Here is a 25,163-nt window from a genome sequence, read left to right as displayed (position 1 = left end):
TTTTTTTTTTTTTTATATATATCAAAAATGTATTTCATTTTGAACAATTTTAAGATGGGTTGTTAATGTGCCCAAATGTATTGGGCTTTTGTACGGGCTGACACTAATATCGGTCACAGGCATTGTAGTATACCAATACACTACAATTTTGCTTTTACATATAGTATCTTATTGTTTTTCACGTTTCACATTGTGCCGTTGCCATGTCTCGCGGGGCGGTGTTCCGTTCGTCATCCCCTATCCTGCAGGGGGGGATGCCGGACTGTTCTCGCCTTTCAGCCTGATAGTGGCATAAGTTCATATTGGAATTTGAGTGCCCCTAAGTTTTGGGCACCCAATATCTACACATTTCTCACGGTATAGGGTTTGTTGCCATTTGTTCCTTAGCACTTTGCACTTTATTAATTAGAATTGATATTTCACATTGAAATTCGAGTGCCCCTAATCTTTGGGCACCCAATATTTACACATCTTTCACGGTATTTGGCTTTTTGTCATTCGTCTCTTAGCACTTTGCACTTTACTCATAGTATGTGTTATTTTTAATCCCGGATGTGGGCTTTCATATGTGACATGTATACATGGCTTTGGTATAATCTTAGTGCAACTTCCCTATTACAAATTCCTTGGGGTGTTCATGGTTTTCATTATTGTCTTTGATAGGGTACTATGGCAGTGGTCCCTGATTTTAAGCATTCCCATAGGTTGTTGGGACGCCAGTCTACTCCGCATCATGGGAAGTTGTATGCTTTCATGTTGTTTACATGGGTGTGTTTTGTTACTCCGCCCATCTGACTTTGTTTGGCTGGGCTGCAATTTGGATATAACCCCCTTTTGGAAAGGAAAAAAATATATATCTAGGGCCTTTAAGATATCTTTTGGATTCTATCGTTCCCATAGAAGTCCATCTGAGGCATGTTTGTGCACAAGACAGTTGCGGATGGTGTTACCTGGATTGGTGCTGCCAGGTTTTAAAAATAAAATCAAAAAATCCGGCCGCGCAATGTGGGTATATTTTGCTCACTTTATATACTGTGTTGTGATTGGCTGCGCTACGGCGCTATTGCACAATGGTCTTGAGCATGTAGTGACCAATAGAGCGGCGTGCATCAAGCTGTCTGACATCGCTGGTCTCTCATTTACTGTGTGGCTGCGCATTGACAGACATTCAGTCTCGGATGGTGTGGCTGCGATAGGCTATTCTGTCGGCCGCTTCTCACTCCCACTTTTGAAGCAATTGGTTGCATTATGTGGGTGTGTGCTTATGCTCCGCCCACTTTGTGGTGATTGGCTATGGCGCGGCCCTGCTTTATTACCCCACGTGGCAGCGGTATCCATGCACTTATACGATAAGGCCATTGCACGTTCTTATTTCCGGATTCTTCTGGACATATATATATGCATAATCATTTGTTTACGTGCACACATGGTGATCTTTCCCTGTTATCACGTTATCATTTTGATCGCATGCCGGCCTTAATATTCTAAATTCCATCTATAGCCTTGTTCCGCTTTCATGCATTGGTTCCTTTTGTGACTAAACTCCTCCCGGTCAATTTGATTGGATGTGGGATTATATAAAATCACATGACGCCTGCTCATAGACACACCCCCAGGAAGAAGCGACAGCAAAACGTGCGTAGGGGTCCGGAGGCTCGGTTAATTACGTGGCAGTGGAATCCTCTGTGGGACTGTATACTAGGTAATATGAGGAGGATCTGACTTTATGCTTTTCACTTTTTGTTCAGAGGTGGAAGGGGGAAAAAAATCTTTTGACATCTGACTGATGAGGGGTGTCTGGTGGATCTGGGTTAATTTTAACCTCAGCACCTATTTCAAACTTGTGGTCAATTCCCCGGTCTGTGTGGTTTCCTTCCCATAAGATTTCAATATATTAGGTGGCAGATTCTTAAATGTGCATGTCCCCATAATTTATACAATTCTTGTTAAAGAAGTTAAACTACAATCCACTTTGCCCACCAGCCTCCGGTTTTTGGTTTGAGGCACCAATTTTACTATATATGTTATTGTGTTTTATATTTAAATAAAGAAATTGTTTGTACACAAATTGTTTTTCATGGCACTTCTTGATCCTGCAAAAGGATTGTTATGCTATATCAGTTTGATGGAGTGCGGCCCATTGCCCTTTGAGGTCTAGGGTCGGGGTAGTATGATTACTATATTTGTTTCTGTCTTTAGACAGTGTACCCGTGGTTCTATGATGGATTTCCTGGCCAGAGAGTCTTCATGGCATCAGAAAGCATCAGATATTTTTCGGACTGGTGCCTCCCAACCAACAGCTGTTTTTTTAAAAACAGAGAGAGATATGATGAAACAATACAAAAATCTGGTTCACAAAAAAACCAAAGTATGGTGGACCAAGATAACGCTTGAGAACTATATAACGCAGAAAATCGTCCCTAGGGGGCTAAGGGTGCAGATTTTTCCTACTTTTGACTTGGGTGAACAGCATTTAGTTGATGGATGGATAGCAGCTGCGTCCACGTGCTCTCTAGAATTCCTTAAAATCATCACAGAGAGCAATGCTCTCTCTATTAAGAAAATTGAAGAGGAGATTGTGAATTTGGAGAATGCTTTTAAAAAAGAGATGAAGAAAGAGGATTTAGACTTGTTTTTTTAAGGAAGTTACCACCGATTTAGAAATATGGGAAAAAGAAATTTGCACAATCAAAACTAAAAAATATCAGAGGGATGTATCTGAATATGAAAATCAGAAGATATATAGATGGCAGGGCCAACGCAATAATGATAATGGTAAAAGATCGAGAAGAACTCCACAAGTTCAGTATCATCAATGTCTGATGCCAGTACCTCGAATTCCAATACTGAAGTGACCCCCTGGAATAAACGGACGAGACAGGGAGGAAATGGGAGGACACATGAATTTTTCAACAAGAAAACGCATAAGAGGGACGACAAAATTAAGGCGATCAATTTGTCAACACATATTCTATCTGATAAACAAACTGAAATCCTTGAAAAAGGTTTGAATTTTTGTCCTTCCTATTCCCCAGATGCATTCACGTCCATAAAGGATTTACATCTCTTTTCTCGAAAGTTGATTTAAAAAAAACTTCACTGCAAGGGACAGGGGGATGATGGCTTTGAAACAACTATGGAAGAGAGAGAAGCACTGGCTAATTTGGAGGCTCTGGCTTTGGAGAGCAGTCCTGAATTGGTGAGTAATTTTCCTGAACACCTAATCAGTAAAACAAAAAAATTTCCAGCCTTCAATATATGTCCTGCAGTTGACGTATTCAAAAAATTGGTTTCTAGAGACATTGAAGAACTCTCCAAAAGAGGTTTTGGAACTTCCAACTTTAACCAAGATGACAGACATGCATTAGACATCCTAAAAAAATGGGATGATGTAGTCTTCAAGAGCGCGGATAAGGGCGGCAATTTGGTGATATGGCCCCATAAAATGTATGAGAAGCAAACTCATAGGCTTCTAGATAATAAAGAGTGTTATAAAAAAATACATACGAATCCGCTACAGTCATATCACGATGATTTGATATCTATCTTGAAGAGGGCTTATGATGCCGGTATTATCCCTAAAAGGTTTGTAGATGCCATAAAAAAGTTGAATCCCAGGATGGCAACCTTGTATCTTTTACCAAAGATACACAAGGATCCTTCGGATCCCCCAGGGAGACCAATTGTCTCAGGGAACGGCAGTTTATGTGAAATTGTAACCCAGGTTTTAGATTTTTATTTGAAGCCTTTGGTTAAAGAATTGCCATCCTATATAAAAGATACCACAGATGCCTTACGAAGGCTGGACAATCTGGTGCTAGGGCCCAATAGTGTCATGGTTACAGCTGACGTAGAATCTTTGTACATGTCAATTCGACATGCAGATGGTATCAGGGCTGTATCAGGGTTTCTTGAGTCCAGTAATCTTGATAAAGACTTATGTGCCTTACTGTTAGAACTATTAAAATTTATACTTACCCACAATGTGTTCCTCTTTGGGCGGGACACGTACCTTCAGTTACAGGGGACTGCCATGGGGGCTTGCTGTGCCCCCTCCTACGCAAACCTGTTTCTGGGGGCATGGGAAAGGGAAATTTTCATCTGCAATCCCGCCCGCCAGTGTCATCTCATCCAAGAATGGATGAGATACTTTGACGATATTTGGTTTGTGTGGGAGGGGAGACTTGATGAATTAGATCAAATGATGAATATGTTGAATCAAAACAATCTCAATATCAAGCTTACATTTTCTCATGGCAGATGTGTTGATTTCCTGGATCTGCGGGCGCGTGTCCTCCCCGGGGGGAACATCTCTACAAAAATGTTTCGAAAAAAGACTGCAACCAACTCTGTCCTCCATGCAGAATCTGCACACCCTAAGACAACGATTAATGGAATTCCTGTTGGACAGTTTGTTTTTAAGGGTCAGGCGCATATGTTCTGATATACATGACTTTGAAGTTCAATCAAAGGAATTGGCTGGGAGATTCCTGGAACGAGGTTACAACCCGAAAATCATACAGAGAAGTTATTCACGGGCAAGAGATACACCAAGAAACAGGTTGCTATATGATAATGCAATTAAAAAAGAGAGTACCAAGGATGACAATAAGAATCAAGTGAGATTCATAACTGGGTTTCACAACAAATGGTTTCAACTAAAACGGACTATGAAGAAGCACTGGTCAGTTCTATTTGCCGATCCCATTTTGAGACAAATTTTACCACCAACTCCGTCCATAGTAGCAAAAAGATCGAGAAATCTTCAGGACATTTTGATGCACAGCCATTATGAGCGTAACAAGACAGCCAATACCTTACATCAAGAAATGGCTGGCTTTCACCCATGTGGGAGATGCAAGGCGTGTGCCAACTTTATTAAAACTAAGTCCTTTTTGAATTTTGATGGGTCTAAGAAATTCAAAATTAGAAGATTCATCACATGCATGTCCAAAGGAGTCATTTACCATGCCAGTTGTCCCTGTGGCAAGGTGTACATCGGCCTTACCACAAGGGAATTGAAGGTTAGGATACGAGAACATCATTTGGACATTGAGAAGGCGAAGGGAATTGATGATGTCTCAAGTCTAAAGACCATCCCAAGACATTACAAGGAGTTTCACAAGTGTGATCCCTATCTGTTGAAGGTAAAAGGGATTGATATGGTTTCGCTGGGGCCTAGGGGAGGGGATTTGGGTAAAACTCTTGCCCAGGTGGAGAGTCGGTGGATTTACCGCCTGGGCACCCTGGCTCCGAATGGCCTTAACGAAAATCTCGGTTTCAGTGCGTTTCTGCAGTAATTACTGAGTTTACTTATCACTCTTTGTTTTTAACCATGTCTGTGGTAGGTTTGTTACTTTTTTGTCTTTGTTTTTATTCTTTTTAGTTATGTTTGTTCTGTCATTTTCAGGAATGCATGATGGAACCGGATGCGATGAACTGTTGTATTGGTTGGCTATGTGAATGGATTATTTGAATTGGACATCACTGAGCTGAAGCTGTTTAAAGACGGCAATATTGAGACCACTTCGGAAAAGATGAATCCTTTGGTTATTGAACAAGGAAAATGTTGCACTGAAGATATAGGCCATCACAATGACTTTATACTTATGGTTTATATTTTACCATATCATTATTATATCATTATCATCATCATATTACATCAGTGCCACAGCCGTTTTTTTTTTTTTTTTTATATATCAAAAATGCATTTCATTTTGAACAATTTTAAGATGGGTTGTTAATGTGCCCAAATGTATTGGGCTTTTGTACGGGCTGACACTAATATCGGTCACAGGCATTGTAGTATACCAATACACTACAATTTTGCTTTTACATATAGTATCTTATTGTTTTTCACGTTTCACATTGTGCCGTTGCCATGTCTCGCGGGGCGGTGTTCCGTTCGTCATCCCCTATCCTGCAGGGGGGGATGCCGGACTGTTCTCGCCTTTCAGCCTGATAGTGGCATAAGTTCATATTGGAATTTGAGTGCCCCTAAGTTTTGGGCACCCAATATCTACACATTTCTCACGGTATAGGGTTTGTTGCCATTTGTTCCTTAGCACTTTGCACTTTATTCATTAGAATTGATATTTCACATTGAAATTCGAGTGCCCCTAATCTTTGGGCACCCAATATTTACACATCTTTCACGGTATTTGGCTTTTTGTCATTCGTCTCTTAGCACTTTGCACTTTACTCATAGTATGTGTTATTTTTAATCCCGGATGTGGGCTTTCATATGTGACATGTATACATGGCTTTGGTATAATCTTAGTGCAACTTCCCTATTACAAATTCCTTGGGGTGTTCATGGTTTTCATTATTGTCTTTGATAGGGTACTATGGCTGTGGTCCCTGATTTTAAGCATTCCCATAGGTTGTTGGGACGCCAGTCTACTCCGCATCATGGGAAGTTGTATGCTTTCATGTTGTTTACATGGGTGTGTTTTGTTACTCCGCCCATCTGACTTTGTTTGGCTGGGCTGCAATTTGGATATAACCCCCTTTTGGAAAGGAAAAAAATATATATCTAGGGCCTTTAAGATATCTTTTGGATTCTATCGTTCCTATAGAAGTCCATCTGAGGCATGTTTGTGCACAAGACAGTTGCGGATGGTGTTACCTGGATTGGTGCTGCCAGGTTTTAAAAATAAAATAAAAAAATCCGGCCGCGCAATGTGGGTATATTTTGCTCACTTTATATACTGTGTTGTGATTGGCTGCGCTACGGCGCTATTGCACAATGGTCTTGAGCATGTAGTGACCAATAGAGCGGCGTGCATCAAGCTGTCTGACATCGCTGGTCTCTCTTTCATTTACTGTGTGGCTGCGCATTGACAGACATTCAGTCTCGGATGGTGCGGCTGCGATAGGCTATTCTGTCGGCCGCTTCTCACTCCCACTTTTGAAGCAATTGGTTGCATTATGTGGGTGTGTGCTTATGCTCCACCCACTTTGTGGTGATTGGCTATGGCGCGGCCCTGCTTTATTACCCCACGTGGCAGCGGTATCCATGCACTTATACGATAAGGCCATTGCACGTTCTTATTTCCGGATTCTTCTGGACATATATATATGCATAATCATTTGTTTACGTGCACACATGGTGATCTTTCCCTGTTATCACGTTATCATTTTGATCGCATGCCGGCCTTAATATTCTAAATTCCATCTATAGCCTTGTTCCGCTTTCATGCATTGGTTCCTTTTGTGACTAAACTCCTCCCGGTCAATTTGATTGGATGTGGGATTATATAAAATCACATGACGCCTGCTCATAGACACACCCCCAGGAAGAAGCGACAGCAAAACGTGCGTAGGGGTCCGGAGGCTCGGTTAATTACGTGGCAGTGGAATCCTGTGTGGGACTGCATACTAGGTAATATGAGGAGGATCTGACTTCATGCTTTTCACTTTTTGTTCAGAGGTGGAAGGGGGAAAAAAATCTTTTGACATCTGACTGATGAGGGGTGTCTGGTGGATCTGGGTTAATTATAACCTCAGCACCTATTTCAAACTTGTGGTCAATTCCCCGGTGTGTGTGGTTTCCTTCCCATAAGATTTCAATATATTAGGTGGCAGATTCTTAAATGTGCATGTCCCCATAATTTAAACAATTCTTGTTAAAGAAGTTAAACTGCAATCCACTTTGCCTACCAGCCTCCGGTTTTTGGTTTGAGGCACCAATTTTACTATATATGTTATTGTGTTTTATATTTAAATAAAGAAATTGTTTGTACACAAATTGTTTTTCATGGCATTTCTTGATCCTACAAAAGGATTGTTATGCTATATCAGTTTGATGGAGTGCGGCCCATTCCCCTTTGAGGTCTAGGGTCGGGGTAGTATGATTACTATATTTGTTTCTGTCTTTAGACAGTGTACCCGTGGTTCTATGATGGATTTCCTGGCCAGAGAGTCTTCATGGCATCAGAAAGCATCAGATATTTTTCGGACTGGTGCCTCCCAACCAACAGCTGTTTTTTTAAAAACAGAGAGAGATATGATGAAACAATACAAAAATCTGGTTCACAAAAAATCAAAGTATGGTGGACCAAGATAACGCTTGAGAACTATATAACGCAGAAAATCGTCCCTAGGGGGCTAAGGGTGCAGATTTTTCCTACTTTTGACTTGGGTGAACAGCATTTAGTTGATGGATGGATAGCAGCTGCGTCCACGTGCTCTCTAGAATTCCTTAAAATCATCACAGAGAGCAATGCTCTCTCTATTAAGAAAATTGAAGAGGAGATTGTGAATTTGGAGAATGCTTTTAAAAAAGAGATGAAGAAAGAGGATTTAGACTTGTTTTTTAAGGAAGTTACCACCGATTTAGAAATATGGGAAAAAGAAATTTGCACAATCAAAACTGAAAAATATCAGAGGGATGTATCTGACTATGAAAATCAGAAGATATATAGGTGGCAGGGCCAACGCAATAATGATAATGGTAAAAGATCGAGAAGAACTCCACAAGTTCAGTATCATCAATGTCTGATGCCAGTACCTCGAATTCCAATACTGAAGTGACCCCTTTGGAATAAACGGACGAGACAGGGAGGAAATGGGAGGACACATGAATTTTTCAACAAGAAAACGCATAAGAGGGACGACAAAATTAAGGCGATCAATTTGTCAACACATATTCTATCTGATAAACAAACTGAAATCCTTGAAAAAGGTTTGAATTTTTGTCCTTCCTATTCCCCAGATGCATTCACGTCCATAAAGGATTTACATCTCTTTTCTCGAAAGTTGATTTAAAAAAAACTTCACTGCAAGGGACAGGGGGATGATGGCTTTGAAACAACTATGGAAGAGAGAGAAGCACTGGCTAATTTGGAGGCTCTGGCTTTGGAGAGCAGTCCTGAATTGGTGAGTAATTTTCCTGAACACCTAATCAGTAAAACAAAAAAATTTCCAGCCTTCAATATATGTCCTGCAGTTGACGTATTCACAAAATTGGTTTCTAGAGACATTGAAGAACTCTCCAAAAGAGGTTTTGGAACTTCCAACTTTAACCAAGATGACAGACATGCATTAGACATCCTAAAAAAATGGGATGATGTAGACTTCAAGAGCGCGGATAAGGGCGGCAATTTGGTGATATGGCCCCATAAAATGTATGAGAAGCAAGCTCATAGGCTTCTAGATAATAAAGAGTGTTATAAAAAAATACATACGAATCCGCTACAGTCATATCAGGATGATTTGATATCTATCTTGGAGAGGGCTTATGATGCCGGTATTATCCCTAAAAGGTTTGTAGATGCCATAAAAAAGTTGAATCCCAGGATGGCAACCTTGTATCTTTTACCAAAGATACACAAGGATCCTTCGGATCCCCCAGGGAGACCAATTGTCTCAGGGAACGGCAGTTTATGTGAAATTGTAACCCAGGTTTTAGATTTTTATTTGAAGCCTTTGGTTAAAGAATTGCCATCCTATATAAAAGATACCACAGATGCCTTACGAAGGCTGGACAATCTGGTGCTAGGGCCCAATAGTGTCATGGTTACAGCTGACGTAGAATCTTTGTACACGTCAATTCGACATGCAGATGGTATCAGGGCTGTATCAGGGTTTCTTGAGTCCAGTAATCTTGATAAAGACTTATGTGCCTTACTGTTAGAACTATTAAAATTTATACTTACCCACAATGTGTTCCTCTTTGGGCGGGACACGTACCTTCAGTTACAGGGGACTGCCATGGGGGCTTGCTGTGCCCCCTCCTACGCAAACCTGTTTCTGGGGGCATGGGAAAGGGAAATTTTCATCTGCAATCCCGCCCGCCAGTGTCATCTCATCCAAGAATGGATGAGATACTTTGACGATATTTGGTTTGTGTGGGAGGGGAGACTTGATGAATTAGATCAAATGATGAATATGTTGAATCAAAACAATCTCAATATCAAGCTTACATTTTCTCATGGCAGATGTGTTGATTTCCTGGATCTGCGGGCGCGTGTCCTCCCCGGGGGGAACATCTCTACAAAAATGTTTCGAAAAAAGACTGCAACCAACTCTGTCCTCCATGCAGAATCTGCACACCCTAAGACAACGATTAATGGAATTCCTGTTGGACAGTTTGTTTTTAAGGGTCAGGCGCATATGTTCTGATATACATGACTTTGAAGTTCAATCAAAGGAATTGGCTGGGAGATTCCTGGAACGAGGTTACAACCCGAAAATCATACAGAGAAGTTATTCACGGGCAAGAGATACACCAAGAAACAGGTTGCTATATGATAATGCAATTAAAAAAGAGAGTACCAAGGATGACAATAAGAATCAAGTGAGATTCATAACTGGGTTTCACAACAAATGGTTTCAACTAAAACGGACTATGAAGAAGCACTGGTCAGTTCTATTTGCCGATCCCATTTTGAGACAAATTTTACCACCAACTCCGTCCATAGTAGCAAAAAGATCGAGAAATCTTCAGGACATTTTGATGCACAGCCATTATGAGCGTAACAAGACAGCCAATACCTTACATCAAGAAATGGCTGGCTTTCACCCATGTGGGAGATGCAAGGCGTGTGCCAACTTTATTAAAACTAAGTCCTTTTTGAATTTTGATGGGTCTAAGAAATTCAAAATTAGAAGATTCATCACATGCATGTCCAAAGGAGTCATTTACCATGCCAGTTGTCCCTGTGGCAAGGTGTACATCGGCCTTACCACAAGGGAATTGAAGGTTAGGATACGAGAACATCATTTGGACATTGAGAAGGCGAAGGGAATTGATGATGTCTCAAGTCTAAAGACCATCCCAAGACATTACAAGGAGTTTCACAAGTGTGATCCCTATCTGTTGAAGGTAAAAGGGATTGATATGGTTTCGCTGGGGCCTAGGGGAGGGGATTTGGGTAGAACTCTTGCCCAGGTGGAGAGTCGGTGGATTTACCGCCTGGGCACCCTGGCTCCGAATGGCCTTAACGAAAATCTCGGTTTCAGTGCGTTTCTGCAGTAATTACTGAGTTTACTTATCTCTCTTTGTTTTTAACCATGTCTGTGGTAGGTTTGTTACTTTTTTGTCTTTGTTTTTATTCTTTTTAGTTATGTTTGTTCTGTCATTTTCAGGAATGCATGATGGAACCGGATGCGATGAACTGTTGTATTGGTTGGCTATGTGAATGGATTATTTGAATTGGACATCACTGAGCTGAAGCTGTTTAAAGACGGCAATATTGAGACCACTTCGGAAAAGATGAATCCTTTGGTTATTGAACAAGGAAAATGTTGCACTGAAGATATAGGCCATCACAATGACTTTATACTTATGGTTTATATTTTACCATATCATTATTATATCATTATCATCATCATATTACATCAGTGCCACTGACGTTTTTTTTTTTTTTATATATATCAAAAATGTATTTCATTTTGAACAATTTTAAGATGGGTTGTTAATGTGCCCAAATGTATTGGGCTTTTGTACGGGCTGACACTAATATCGGTCACAGGCATTGTAGTATACCAATACACTACAATTTTGCTTTTACATATAGTATCTTATTGTTTTTCACGTTTCACATTGTGCCGTTGCCATGTCTCGCGGGGCGGTGTTCCGTTCGTCATCCCCTATCCTGCAGGGGGGGATGCCGGACTGTTCTCGCCTTTCAGCCTGATAGTGGCATAAGTTCATATTGGAATTTGAGTGCCCCTAAGTTTTGGGCACCCAATATCTACACATTTCTCACGGTATAGGGTTTGTTGCCATTTGTTCCTTAGCACTTTGCACTTTATTCATTAGAATTGATATTTCACATTGAAATTCGAGTGCCCCTAATCTTTGGGCACCCAATATTTACACATCTTTCACGGTATTTGGCTTTTTGTCATTCGTCTCTTAGCACTTTGCACTTTACTCATAGTATGTGTTATTTTTAATCCCGGATGTGGGCTTTCATATGTGACATGTATACATGGCTTTGGTATAATCTTAGTGCAACTTCCCTATTACAAATTCCTTGGGGTGTTCATGGTTTTCATTATTGTCTTTGATAGGGTACTATGGCAGTGGTCCCTGATTTTAAGCATTCCCATAGGTTGTTGGGACGCCAGTCTACTCCGCATCATGGGAAGTTGTATGCTTTCATGTTGTTTACATGGGTGTGTTTTGTTACTCCGCCCATCTGACTTTGTTTGGCTGGGCTGCAATTTGGATATAACCCCCTTTTGGAAAGGAAAAAAATATATATCTAGGGCCTTTAAGATATCTTTTGGATTCTATCGTTCCCATAGAAGTCCATCTGAGGCATGTTTGTGCACAAGACAGTTGCGGATGGTGTTACCTGGATTGGTGCTGCCAGGTTTTAAAAATAAAATCAAAAAATCCGGCCGCGCAATGTGGGTATATTTTGCTCACTTTATATACTGTGTTGTGATTGGCTGCGCTACGGCGCTATTGCACAATGGTCTTGAGCATGTAGTGACCAATAGAGCGGCGTGCATCAAGCTGTCTGACATCGCTGGTCTCTCATTTACTGTGTGGCTGCGCATTGACAGACATTCAGTCTCGGATGGTGTGGCTGCGATAGGCTATTCTGTCGGCCGCTTCTCACTCCCACTTTTGAAGCAATTGGTTGCATTATGTGGGTGTGTGCTTATGCTCCGCCCACTTTGTGGTGATTGGCTATGGCGCGGCCCTGCTTTATTACCCCACGTGGCAGCGGTATCCATGCACTTATACGATAAGGCCATTGCACGTTCTTATTTCCGGATTCTTCTGGACATATATATATGCATAATCATTTGTTTACGTGCACACATGGTGATCTTTCCCTGTTATCACGTTATCATTTTGATCGCATGCCGGCCTTAATATTCTAAATTCCATCTATAGCCTTGTTCCGCTTTCATGCATTGGTTCCTTTTGTGACTAAACTCCTCCCGGTCAATTTGATTGGATGTGGGATTATATAAAATCACATGACGCCTGCTCATAGACACACCCCCAGGAAGAAGCGACAGCAAAACGTGCGTAGGGGTCCGGAGGCTCGGTTAATTACGTGGCAGTGGAATCCTCTGTGGGACTGTATACTAGGTAATATGAGGAGGATCTGACTTTATGCTTTTCACTTTTTGTTCAGAGGTGGAAGGGGGAAAAAAATCTTTTGACATCTGACTGATGAGGGGTGTCTGGTGGATCTGGGTTAATTTTAACCTCAGCACCTATTTCAAACTTGTGGTCAATTCCCCGGTCTGTGTGGTTTCCTTCCCATAAGATTTCAATATATTAGGTGGCAGATTCTTAAATGTGCATGTCCCCATAATTTATACAATTCTTGTTAAAGAAGTTAAACTACAATCCACTTTGCCCACCAGCCTCCGGTTTTTGGTTTGAGGCACCAATTTTACTATATATGTTATTGTGTTTTATATTTAAATAAAGAAATTGTTTGTACACAAATTGTTTTTCATGGCACTTCTTGATCCTGCAAAAGGATTGTTATGCTATATCAGTTTGATGGAGTGCGGCCCATTGCCCTTTGAGGTCTAGGGTCGGGGTAGTATGATTACTATATTTGTTTCTGTCTTTAGACAGTGTACCCGTGGTTCTATGATGGATTTCCTGGCCAGAGAGTCTTCATGGCATCAGAAAGCATCAGATATTTTTCGGACTGGTGCCTCCCAACCAACAGCTGTTTTTTTAAAAACAGAGAGAGATATGATGAAACAATACAAAAATCTGGTTCACAAAAAAACCAAAGTATGGTGGACCAAGATAACGCTTGAGAACTATATAACGCAGAAAATCGTCCCTAGGGGGCTAAGGGTGCAGATTTTTCCTACTTTTGACTTGGGTGAACAGCATTTAGTTGATGGATGGATAGCAGCTGCGTCCACGTGCTCTCTAGAATTCCTTAAAATCATCACAGAGAGCAATGCTCTCTCTATTAAGAAAATTGAAGAGGAGATTGTGAATTTGGAGAATGCTTTTAAAAAAGAGATGAAGAAAGAGGATTTAGACTTGTTTTTTTAAGGAAGTTACCACCGATTTAGAAATATGGGAAAAAGAAATTTGCACAATCAAAACTAAAAAATATCAGAGGGATGTATCTGAATATGAAAATCAGAAGATATATAGATGGCAGGGCCAACGCAATAATGATAATGGTAAAAGATCGAGAAGAACTCCACAAGTTCAGTATCATCAATGTCTGATGCCAGTACCTCGAATTCCAATACTGAAGTGACCCCCTGGAATAAACGGACGAGACAGGGAGGAAATGGGAGGACACATGAATTTTTCAACAAGAAAACGCATAAGAGGGACGACAAAATTAAGGCGATCAATTTGTCAACACATATTCTATCTGATAAACAAACTGAAATCCTTGAAAAAGGTTTGAATTTTTGTCCTTCCTATTCCCCAGATGCATTCACGTCCATAAAGGATTTACATCTCTTTTCTCGAAAGTTGATTTAAAAAAAACTTCACTGCAAGGGACAGGGGGATGATGGCTTTGAAACAACTATGGAAGAGAGAGAAGCACTGGCTAATTTGGAGGCTCTGGCTTTGGAGAGCAGTCCTGAATTGGTGAGTAATTTTCCTGAACACCTAATCAGTAAAACAAAAAAATTTCCAGCCTTCAATATATGTCCTGCAGTTGACGTATTCAAAAAATTGGTTTCTAGAGACATTGAAGAACTCTCCAAAAGAGGTTTTGGAACTTCCAACTTTAACCAAGATGACAGACATGCATTAGACATCCTAAAAAAATGGGATGATGTAGTCTTCAAGAGCGCGGATAAGGGCGGCAATTTGGTGATATGGCCCCATAAAATGTATGAGAAGCAAACTCATAGGCTTCTAGATAATAAAGAGTGTTATAAAAAAATACATACGAATCCGCTACAGTCATATCACGATGATTTGATATCTATCTTGAAGAGGGCTTATGATGCCGGTATTATCCCTAAAAGGTTTGTAGATGCCATAAAAAAGTTGAATCCCAGGATGGCAACCTTGTATCTTTTACCAAAGATACACAAGGATCCTTCGGATCCCCCAGGGAGACCAATTGTCTCAGGGAACGGCAGTTTATGTGAAATTGTAACCCAGGTTTTAGATTTTTATTTGAAGCCTTTGGTTAAAGAATTGCCATCCTATATAAAAGATACCACAGATGCCTTACGAAGGCTGGACAATCTGGTGCTAGGGCCCAATAGTGTCATGGTTACAGCTGACGTAGAATCTTTGTACATGTCAATTCGACATGCAGATGGTATCAGGGCTGTATCAGGGTTTCTTGAGTCCAGTAATCTTGATAAAGACTTATGTGCCTTACTGTTAGAACTATTAAAATTTATACTTACCCACAATGTGTTCCTCTTTGGGCGGGACACGTACCTTCAGTTACAGGGGACTGCCATGGGGGCTTGCTGTGCCCCCTCCTACGCAAACCTGTTTCTGGGGGCATGGGAAAGGGAAATTTTCATCTGCAATCCCGCCCGCCAGTGTCATCTCATCCAAGAATGGATGAGATACTTTGACGATATTTGGTTTGTGTGGGAGGGGAGACTTGATGAATTAGATCAAATGATGAATATGTTGAATCAAAACAATCTCAATATCAAGCTTACATTTTCTCATGGCAGATGTGTTGATTTCCTGGATCTGCGGGCGCGTGTCCTCCCCGGGGGGAACATCTCTACAAAAATGTTTCGAAAAAAGACTGCAACCAACTCTGTCCTCCATGCAGAATCTGCACACCCTAAGACAACGATTAATGGAATTCCTGTTGGACAGTTTGTTTTTAAGGGTCAGGCGCATATGTTCTGATATACATGACTTTGAAGTTCAATCAAAGGAATTGGCTGGGAGATTCCTGGAACGAGGTTACAACCCGAAAATCATACAGAGAAGTTATTCACGGGCAAGAGATACACCAAGAAACAGGTTGCTATATGATAATGCAATTAAAAAAGAGAGTACCAAGGATGACAATAAGAATCAAGTGAGATTCATAACTGGGTTTCACAACAAATGGTTTCAACTAAAACGGACTATGAAGAAGCACTGGTCAGTTCTATTTGCCGATCCCATTTTGAGACAAATTTTACCACCAACTCCGTCCATAGTAGCAAAAAGATCGAGAAATCTTCAGGACATTTTGATGCACAGCCATTATGAGCGTAACAAGACAGCCAATACCTTACATCAAGAAATGGCTGGCTTTCACCCATGTGGGAGATGCAAGGCGTGTGCCAACTTTATTAAAACTAAGTCCTTTTTGAATTTTGATGGGTCTAAGAAATTCAAAATTAGAAGATTCATCACATGCATGTCCAAAGGAGTCATTTACCATGCCAGTTGTCCCTGTGGCAAGGTGTACATCGGCCTTACCACAAGGGAATTGAAGGTTAGGATACGAGAACATCATTTGGACATTGAGAAGGCGAAGGGAATTGATGATGTCTCAAGTCTAAAGACCATCCCAAGACATTACAAGGAGTTTCACAAGTGTGATCCCTATCTGTTGAAGGTAAAAGGGATTGATATGGTTTCGCTGGGGCCTAGGGGAGGGGATTTGGGTAGAACTCTTGCCCAGGTGGAGAGTCGGTGGATTTACCGCCTGGGCACCCTGGCTCTGAAAGGCCTTAACGAAAATCTCGGTTTCAGTGCGTTTCTGCAGTAATTACTGAGTTTACTTATCTCTCTTTGTTTTTAACCATGTCTTTGGTAGGTTTGTTACTTTTTTGTCTTTGTTTTTATTCTTTTTAGTTATGTTTGTTCTGTCATTTTCAGGAATGCATGATGGAACCGGATGCGATGAACTGTTGTATTGGTTGGCTATGTGAATGGATTATTTGAATTGGACATCACTGAGCTGAAGCTGTTTAAAGACGGCAATATTGAGACCACTTCGGAAAAGATGAATCCTTTGGTTATTGAACAAGGAAAATGTTGCACTGAAGATATAGGCCATCACAATGACTTTATACTTATGGTTTATATTTTACCATATCATTATTATATCATTATCATCATCATATTACATCAGTGCCACTGCCGTTTTTTTTTTTTTTTTTGATATATCAAAAATGTATTTCATTTTGAACAATTTTAAGATGGGTTGTTAATGTGCCCAAATGTATTGGGCTTTTGTACGGGCTGACACTAATATCGGTCACAGGCATTGTAGTATACCAATACACTACAATTTTGCTTTTACATATAGTATCTTATTGTTTTTCACGTTTCACATTGTGCCGTTGCCATGTCTCGCGGGGCGGTGTTCCGTTCGTCATCCCCTATCCTGCAGGGGGGGATGCCGGACTGTTCTCGCCTTTCAGCCTGATAGTGGCATAAGTTCATATTGGAATTTGAGTGCCCCTAAGTTTTGGGCACCCAATATCTACACATTTCTCACGGTATAGGGTTTGTTGCCATTTGTTCCTTAGCACTTTGCACTTTATTCATTAGAATTGATATTTCACATTGAAATTCGAGTGCCCCTAATCTTTGGGCACCCAATATTTACACATCTTTCACGGTATTTGGCTTTTTGTCATTCTTCTCTTAGCACTTTGCACTTTACTCATAGTATGTGTTATTTTTAATCCCGGATGTGGGCTTTCATATGTGACATGTATACATGGCTTTGGTATAATCTTAGTGCAACTTCCCTATTACAAATTCCTTGGGGTGTTCATGGTTTTCATTATTGTCTTTGATAGGGTACTATGGCAGTGGTCCCTGATTTTAAGCATTCCCATAGGTTGTTGGGACGCCAGTCTACTCCGCATCATGGGAAGTTGTATGCTTTCATGTTGTTTACATGGGTGTGTTTTGTTACTCCGCCCATCTGACTTTGTTTGGCTGGGCTGCAATTTGGATATAACCCCCTTTTGGAAAGGAAAAAAATATATATCTAGGGCCTTTAAGATATCTTTTGGATTCTATCGTTCCTATAGAAGTCCATCTGAGGCATGTTTGTGCACAAGACAGTTGCGGATGGTGTTACCTGGATTGGTGCTGCCAGGTTTTAAAAATAAAATCAAAAAATCCGGCCGCGCAATGTGGGTATATTTTGCTCACTTTATATACTGTGTTGTGATTGGCTGCGCTACGGCGCTATTGCACATTGGTCTTGAGCATGTAGTGACCAATAGAGCGGCGTGCATCAAGCTGTCTGACATCGCTGGTCTCTCTTTCATTTACTGTGTGGCTGCGCATTGACAGACATTCAGTCTCGGATGGTGCGGCTGCGATAGGCTATTCTGTCGGCCGCTTCTCACTCCCACTTTTGAAGCAATTGGTTGCATTATGTGGGTGTGTGCTTATGCTCCACCCACTTTGTGGTGATTGGCTATGGCGCGGCCCTGCTTTATTACCCCACGTGGCAGTGGTATCCATGCACTTATACGATAAGGCCATTGCACGTTCTTATTTCCGGATTCTTCTGGACATATATATATGCATAATCATTTGTTTACGTGCACACATGGTGATCTTTCCCTGTTATCACGTTATAATTTTGATCGCATGCCGGCCTTAATATTCTAAATTCCATCTATAGCCTTGTTCCGCTTTCATGCATTGGTTCCTTTTGTGACTAAACTCCTCCCGGTCAATTTGATTGGATGTGGGATTATATAAAATCACATGACGCCTGCTCATAGACACACCCCCAGGAAGAAGCGACAGCAAAACGTGCGTAGGGGTCCGGAGGCTCGGTTAATTACGTGGCAGTGGAATCCTGTGTGGGACTGCATACTAGGTAGTATGAGGAGGATCTGACTTCATGCTTTTCACTTTTTGTTCAGAGGTGGAAGGGGGAAAAAAATCTTTTGACATCTGACTGATGAGGGGTGTCTGGTGGATCTGGGTTAATTATAACCTCAGCACCTATTTCAAACTTGTGGTCAATTCCCCGGTGTGTGTGGTTTCCTTCCCATAAGATTTCAATATATTAGGTGGCAGATTCTTAAATGTGCATGTCCCCATAATTTAAACAATTCTTGTTAAAGAAGTTAAACTACAATCCACTTTGCCTACCAGCCTCCGGTTTTTGGTTTGAGGCACCAATTTTACTATATATGTTATTGTGTTTTATATTTAAATAAAGAAATTGTTTGTACACAAATTGTTTTTCATGGCACTTCTTGATCCTGCAAAAGGATTGTTATGCTATATCAGTTTGATGGAGTGCGGCCCATTCCCCTTTGAGGTCTAGGGTCGGGGTAGTATGATTACTATATTTGTTTCTGTCTTTAGACAGTGTACCCGTGGTTCTATGATGGATTTCCTGGCCAGAGGGTCTTCATGGCGTCAGAAAGCATCAGATATTTTTCGGACTGGTGCCTCCCAACCAACAGCTGTTTTTTTAAAAACAGAGAGAGAAATGATGAAACAATACAAAAATCTGGTTCACAAAAAAAACAAAGTATGGTGAACCAAGATAACGCTTGAGAACTATATAACACAGTAAATCATCCCTAGGGGGCTAAGGGTGCAGATTTTTCCTACTTTTGACTTGGGTGAAAAGCATTTAGTTGATCGATGGATAGCAGCTGCATCCACGTGCTCTCTAGAATTCCTTAAAATCATCACAGAGAGCAATGCTCTCTCTATTAAGAAAATTGAAGAGGAGATTGTGAATTTGGAGAATGCTTTTAAAAAAGAGATGAAGAAAGAGGATTTAGACTTGTTTTTTTAAGGAAGTTACCACCGATTTAGAAATATGGGAAAAAGAAATTTGCACAATCAAAACTAAAAAATATCAGAGGGATGTATCTGACTATGAAAATCAGAAGATATATAGATGGCAGGGCCAACGCAATAATGATAATGGTAAAAGATTGAGAAAGAACTCCACAAGTTCAGTATCATCAATGTCTGATGCCAGTACCTCGAATTCCAATACTGAAGTGACCCCCTGGAATAAACGGACGAGACAGGGAGGAAATGGGAGGACACATGAATTTTTCAACAAGAAAACGCATAAGAGGGACAACAAAATTAAGGTGATCAATTTGTCAACACATATTCTATCTGATAATCAAACTGAAATCCTTGAAAAAGGTTTGAATTTTTGTCCTTCCTATTCCCCAGATGCATTCACGTCCATAAAGGATTTACATCTCTTTTCTCGAAAGTTGATTTTAAAAAAACTTCACTGCAAGGGACAGGGGGATGATGGCTTTGAAACTATGGAAGAGAGAGAAGCACTGGATAATTTGGAGGCTCTGGCTCTGGAGAGCAGTCCTGAATTGGTGAATAATTTTCCTGAACACCTAATCAGTAAAACAAAAAAATTTCCAGCCTTCAATATATGTCCTGCAGTTGACGTATTCACAAAATTGGGTTCTAGAGACATTGAAGAACTCTCCAAAAGAGGTTTTGGAACTTCCAACTTTAACCAAGATGACAGATGTTGTGAACTGTGTTTCTGGGCTCCCTCTGGTGGTCACTAACGGTATTGTGTTAGGTATGTCTTGTTGCAGGCCTGAGCTCCAGCTGTGTCGTTAAGCAGCGGGTGTTTCCTATTTGAGTCTCCTCTGGACTCAGTCTTTTGCCTGGCATCGTTGTATCCAGACCTATTTGGTCTCCTCCGGATTCCTTTCAGTCTACCTCATGCAAGAAAAGCTAAGTCTGTTTTGTACAATTTGGATCATTTGCATTATTCAGTGTTTTTGTCCAGCTTGCTTTACCTTTGATTTTTGACTCGCTGGAAGCTCTAGGGGGCTGATATTCTCCCTCCACACCGTCAGTCGATGTGGGGGTTCTTGAATGTTCAGCGTGGATGTTTTGTAGGGTTTTCTGCTAACCGCATAGTCCACTATCTATTTTCTGCTATCTAGACTATTGGGCCTCACTTTGCTGAATCTAGTTCATCTCTATGTTTGTGTTTTCCTCTTGCCTCACCGTTATTATTTGTTGGGGGCTTTCTATATCTTTGGGGTTCAATTTCTATGGAGGCAAGCGAGGTCTTATTTTTTCCCTTTAGGGGTAGTCAGTTCTCCGGCTGGCTCGAGACGTCTAGAACCAACGTAGGCACGTTCACCGGCTACTTTTAGTTGTTTGTGTCAGGATCAGGTATGCGGTTAGCCCAGTTTCCACCTCCCTAGAGCAGTATTTATATTTTTGCTATCTTGCCGGAATATCAGAGATCCTCTGCCATTGGGATCATAACAGAATGCCAGGCCAAAAGAAAATGTTTAATGCATCGCAGAAGCGGGATTAAAAAGAAGTTCTGAGTTTTTTTTTTTGTTTTGTTTTGTTGTTTTTTTTTTTTTTGCTGCAGTTTGCCTAGCTTCTTCCATCCCCTTTTTCTCTGAGTGGCTGAAACTCTGCTGCAGATATGAATGTCCAGACTCTGACTTCTAGTGTGGATCAGCTTCCTGCTAGGGTGCAAAGCATTCAGGATTTTGTTATCCATAGCCCTATGTCTGAACCAAAAATACCTATTCCTGAGCCGTTTTTTGGAGATAGATCTAAATTCCTGAATTTTAGGAATAATTGTAAATTGTTTCTGTCTCTGAAACCTCGTTCCTCTGGTGATTCCGCTCAGCAAGTTAAGATTGTTATTTCCTTCTTGCGCGGCGACCCTCAAGATTGAGCCTTCTCTCTGGCGCCAGGAGATCCTGCATTGGTGAATGTTGATGCGTTTTTTCTGGCACTTGGTTTGCTTTATGAGGAGCCTAATCTTGAAAATCAGGCTGAAAAAATGTTGCTGGTTATCTCTCAGGGTCAGGACGAAGCTGAGGTATATTGCCAAAAATTTCGGAAATGGTCCGTGCTTACTCAATGGAATGAGTGTGCACTGGCCGCAAATTTTAGAAATGGTCTTTCTGAAGCCATTAAAGATGTGATCGTGGGGTTTCCTATACCTACAGGTCTAAATGATTCAATGGCTCTAGCCATTCAAATTGATCGACGTTTGCGGGAGCGCAAATCTGATAATCCTTTGGCGGTGCTGTCTGAACGGTCACCTGATTCTATGCAATGTGACAGAATTCTGACCAGAGCCGAGCGACAAAATCATAGACGTCAAAATGGGTTGTGTTTCTACTGTGGTGATTCAACACATGTTATCTCAGCATGCTCTAAACGTTTAAAGAAAAAAGTTAATCCTGTCGCCATTGGTACTTTTCAGCCTAAGTTTATTTTGTCAGTGACTTTAATTTGTTCATTATCTTCTTACTCAGTTATGGCTTTTGTGGATTCTGGTGCTGCTTTAAGTCTGATGGATTTGTCGTTTGCCAAGCGCTGCGGTTTTGTCCTGGAGCCTTTGGAAAATCCTATTCCTCTTAAAGGAATTGATTCTACGCCATTGGCAGAGAATAAACCTCAGTATTGGACGCAGGTGACCATGTGCATGACTCCTGTACATCGGGAGGTGATTCGTTTTTTGGTACTGCATAAAATGCATGATGTTGAGCCTCCTGCCCAGGTTTTGGTTGAGGGCGAGTTGGAGTACGTGGTGGAGAAGATTCTGGATTCTCGTATCTCTAGACGGAAACTCCAGTATTTAGTTAAGTGGAAAGGCTATGGTCAGGAAGATAATTCCTGGGTTGTCGCCTCTGATGTTCATGCGGCTGATTTGGTTCATGCCTTTCACGCTGCTCATCCTGATCGCCCTGGGGGTCTTGGTGAGGGTTCAGTGACCCCTCCTCAAGGGGGAGTACTGTTGTGAACTGTGTTTCTGGGCTCCCTCTGGTGGTCACTAACGGTATTGTGTTAGGTATGTCTTGTTGCAGGCCTGAGCTCCAGCTGTGTTGTTAAGCAGTGGGTGTTTCCTATTTGAGTCTCCTCTGGACTCAGTCTCTTGCCTGGCATCATTGTATCCAGACCTATTTGGTCTCCTCCGGATTCCTTTCAGTCTACCATATGCAAGAAAAGCTAAGTCTGTTTTGTACAATTTGGATCGTTTGCATTATTCAGTGTTTTTGTCCAGCTTGCTTTACATTTGATTTTTGACTCGCTGGAAGCTCTAGGGGGCTGATATTCTCCCTCCACACCGTCAGTCGATGTGGGGGTTCTTGAATGTTCAGCGTGGATGTTTTGTAGGGTTTTCTGCTAACCGCATAGTCCACTATCTATTTTCTGCTATCTAGACTATTGGGCCTCACTTTGCTGAATCTAGTTCATCTCTACGTTTGTGTTTTCCTCTTGCCTCACCGTTATTATTTGTTGGGGGCTTTCTATATCTTTGGGGTTCAATTTCTCTGGAGGCAAGCGAGGTCTTATTTTTTCCCTTTAGGGGTAGTCAGTTCTCCGGCTGGCTCGAGACGTCTAGAAACAACGTAGGCACGTTCACCGGCTACTTTTAGTTGTTTGTGTCAGGATCAGGTATGCGGTTAGCCCAGTTTCCACCTCCCTAGAGCAGTATTTATATTTTTGCTATCTTGCCGGAATATCAGAGATCCTCTGCCATTGGGATCATAACAGACAGACATGCATTAGACATCCTAAAAAAATGGGATGATGTAGTCTTCAAGAGCGCGGATAAGGGCGGCAATTTGGTGATATGGCCCCATAAAATGTATGAGAAGCAAGCTCATAGGCTTCTAGATAATAAAGAGTGTTATAAAAAAATACATACGAATCCGCTACAGTCATATCAGGATGATTTGATATCTATCTTGGAGAGGGCTTATGATGCCGGTATTATCCCTAAAAGGTTTGTAGATGCCATAAAAAAGTTGAATCCCAGGATGGCAACCTTGTATCTTTTACCAAAGATACACAAGGATCCTTCGGATCCCCCAGGGAGACCAATTGTCTCAGGGAACGGCAGTTTATGTGAAATTGTAACCCAGGTTTTAGATTTTTATTTGAAGCCTTTGGTTAAAGAATTGCCATCCTATATAAAAGATACCACAGATGCCTTACGAAGGCTGGACAATCTGGTGCTAGGGCCCAATAGTGTCATGGTTTCATGGTTACAGCTGACGTAGAATCTTTGTACACGTCAATTCGACATGCAGATGGTATCAGGGCTGTATCAGGGTTTCTTGAGTCCAGCAATCTTGATAAAGACTTATGTGCCTTACTGTTAGAACTATTAAAATTTATACTTACCCACAATGTGTTCCTCTTTGGGCGGGACACGTACCTTCAGTTACAGGGGACTGCCATGGGGGCTTGCTGTGCCCCCTCCTACGCAAACCTGTTTCTGGGGGCATGGGAAAGGGAAATTTTCATCTGCAATCCCGCCCGCCAGTGTCATCTCATCCAAGAATGGATGAGATACATTGATGATATTTGGTTTGTGTGGGAGGGGAGACTTGATGAATTAGATCAAATGATGAATATGTTGAATCAAAACAATCTCAATATCAAGCTTACTTTTTCCCATGGCAGATGTGTTAATTTCCTGGATCTGCGGGCGCGTGTTCTCCCCGGGGGGAACATCTCTACAAAAATGTTTCGAAAAAAGACTGCAACCAACTCTGTCCTCCATGCAGAATCTGCACATCCTAAGACAACGATTAATGGAATTCCTGTTGGACAGTTTTTAAGAGTCAGGCGCATATGTTCTGATATACATGACTTTGAAGTTCAATCAAAGGAATTAGCTGGGAGATTCCTGGAACGAGGTTACAACCCGAAAATCATACAGAGAAGTTATTCACGGGCAAGAGATACACCAAGAAACAGGTTGCTATATGATAATGCAATTAAAAAAGAGAGTACCAAGGATGACAATAAGAATCAAGTGAGATTCATAACTGGGTTTCACAACAAATGGTTTCAACTAAAACGGAGTATGAAGAAGCACTGGTCAGTTCTATTTGCCGATCCCATTTTGAGACAAATTTTACCACCAACTCTGTCCATAGTAGCAAAAAGATTGAGAAATCTTCGGGACATTTTGATGCACAGCCATTATGAGCCTAACAAGACAGCCAATACCTTACATCAAGAAATGGCTGGCTTTCACCCATGTGGGAGATGCAAGGCGTGTGCCAACTTTATTAAAACTAAGTCCTTTTTGAATTTTGATGGGTCTAAGAAATTCGAAATTAGAAGATTCATCACATGCATGTCCAAGGGAGTCATTTACCATGCCAGTTGTCCCTGTGGCAAGGTGTACATCGGCCTTACCACAAGGGAATTGAAGGTTAGGATACGAGAACATCATTTGGACATTGAGAAGGCGAAGGGAATTGATGATGTCTCAAGTCTAAAGACC

Source organism: Ranitomeya variabilis, chromosome 2, assembly GCF_051348905.1.
Source record: "Ranitomeya variabilis isolate aRanVar5 chromosome 2, aRanVar5.hap1, whole genome shotgun sequence".
In the NCBI taxonomy this organism is placed as follows: domain Eukaryota; kingdom Metazoa; phylum Chordata; class Amphibia; order Anura; family Dendrobatidae; genus Ranitomeya; species Ranitomeya variabilis.
The sequence above is the reverse complement of the archived record's forward strand: the minus strand, read 5'-3'. Positions refer to the sequence as shown.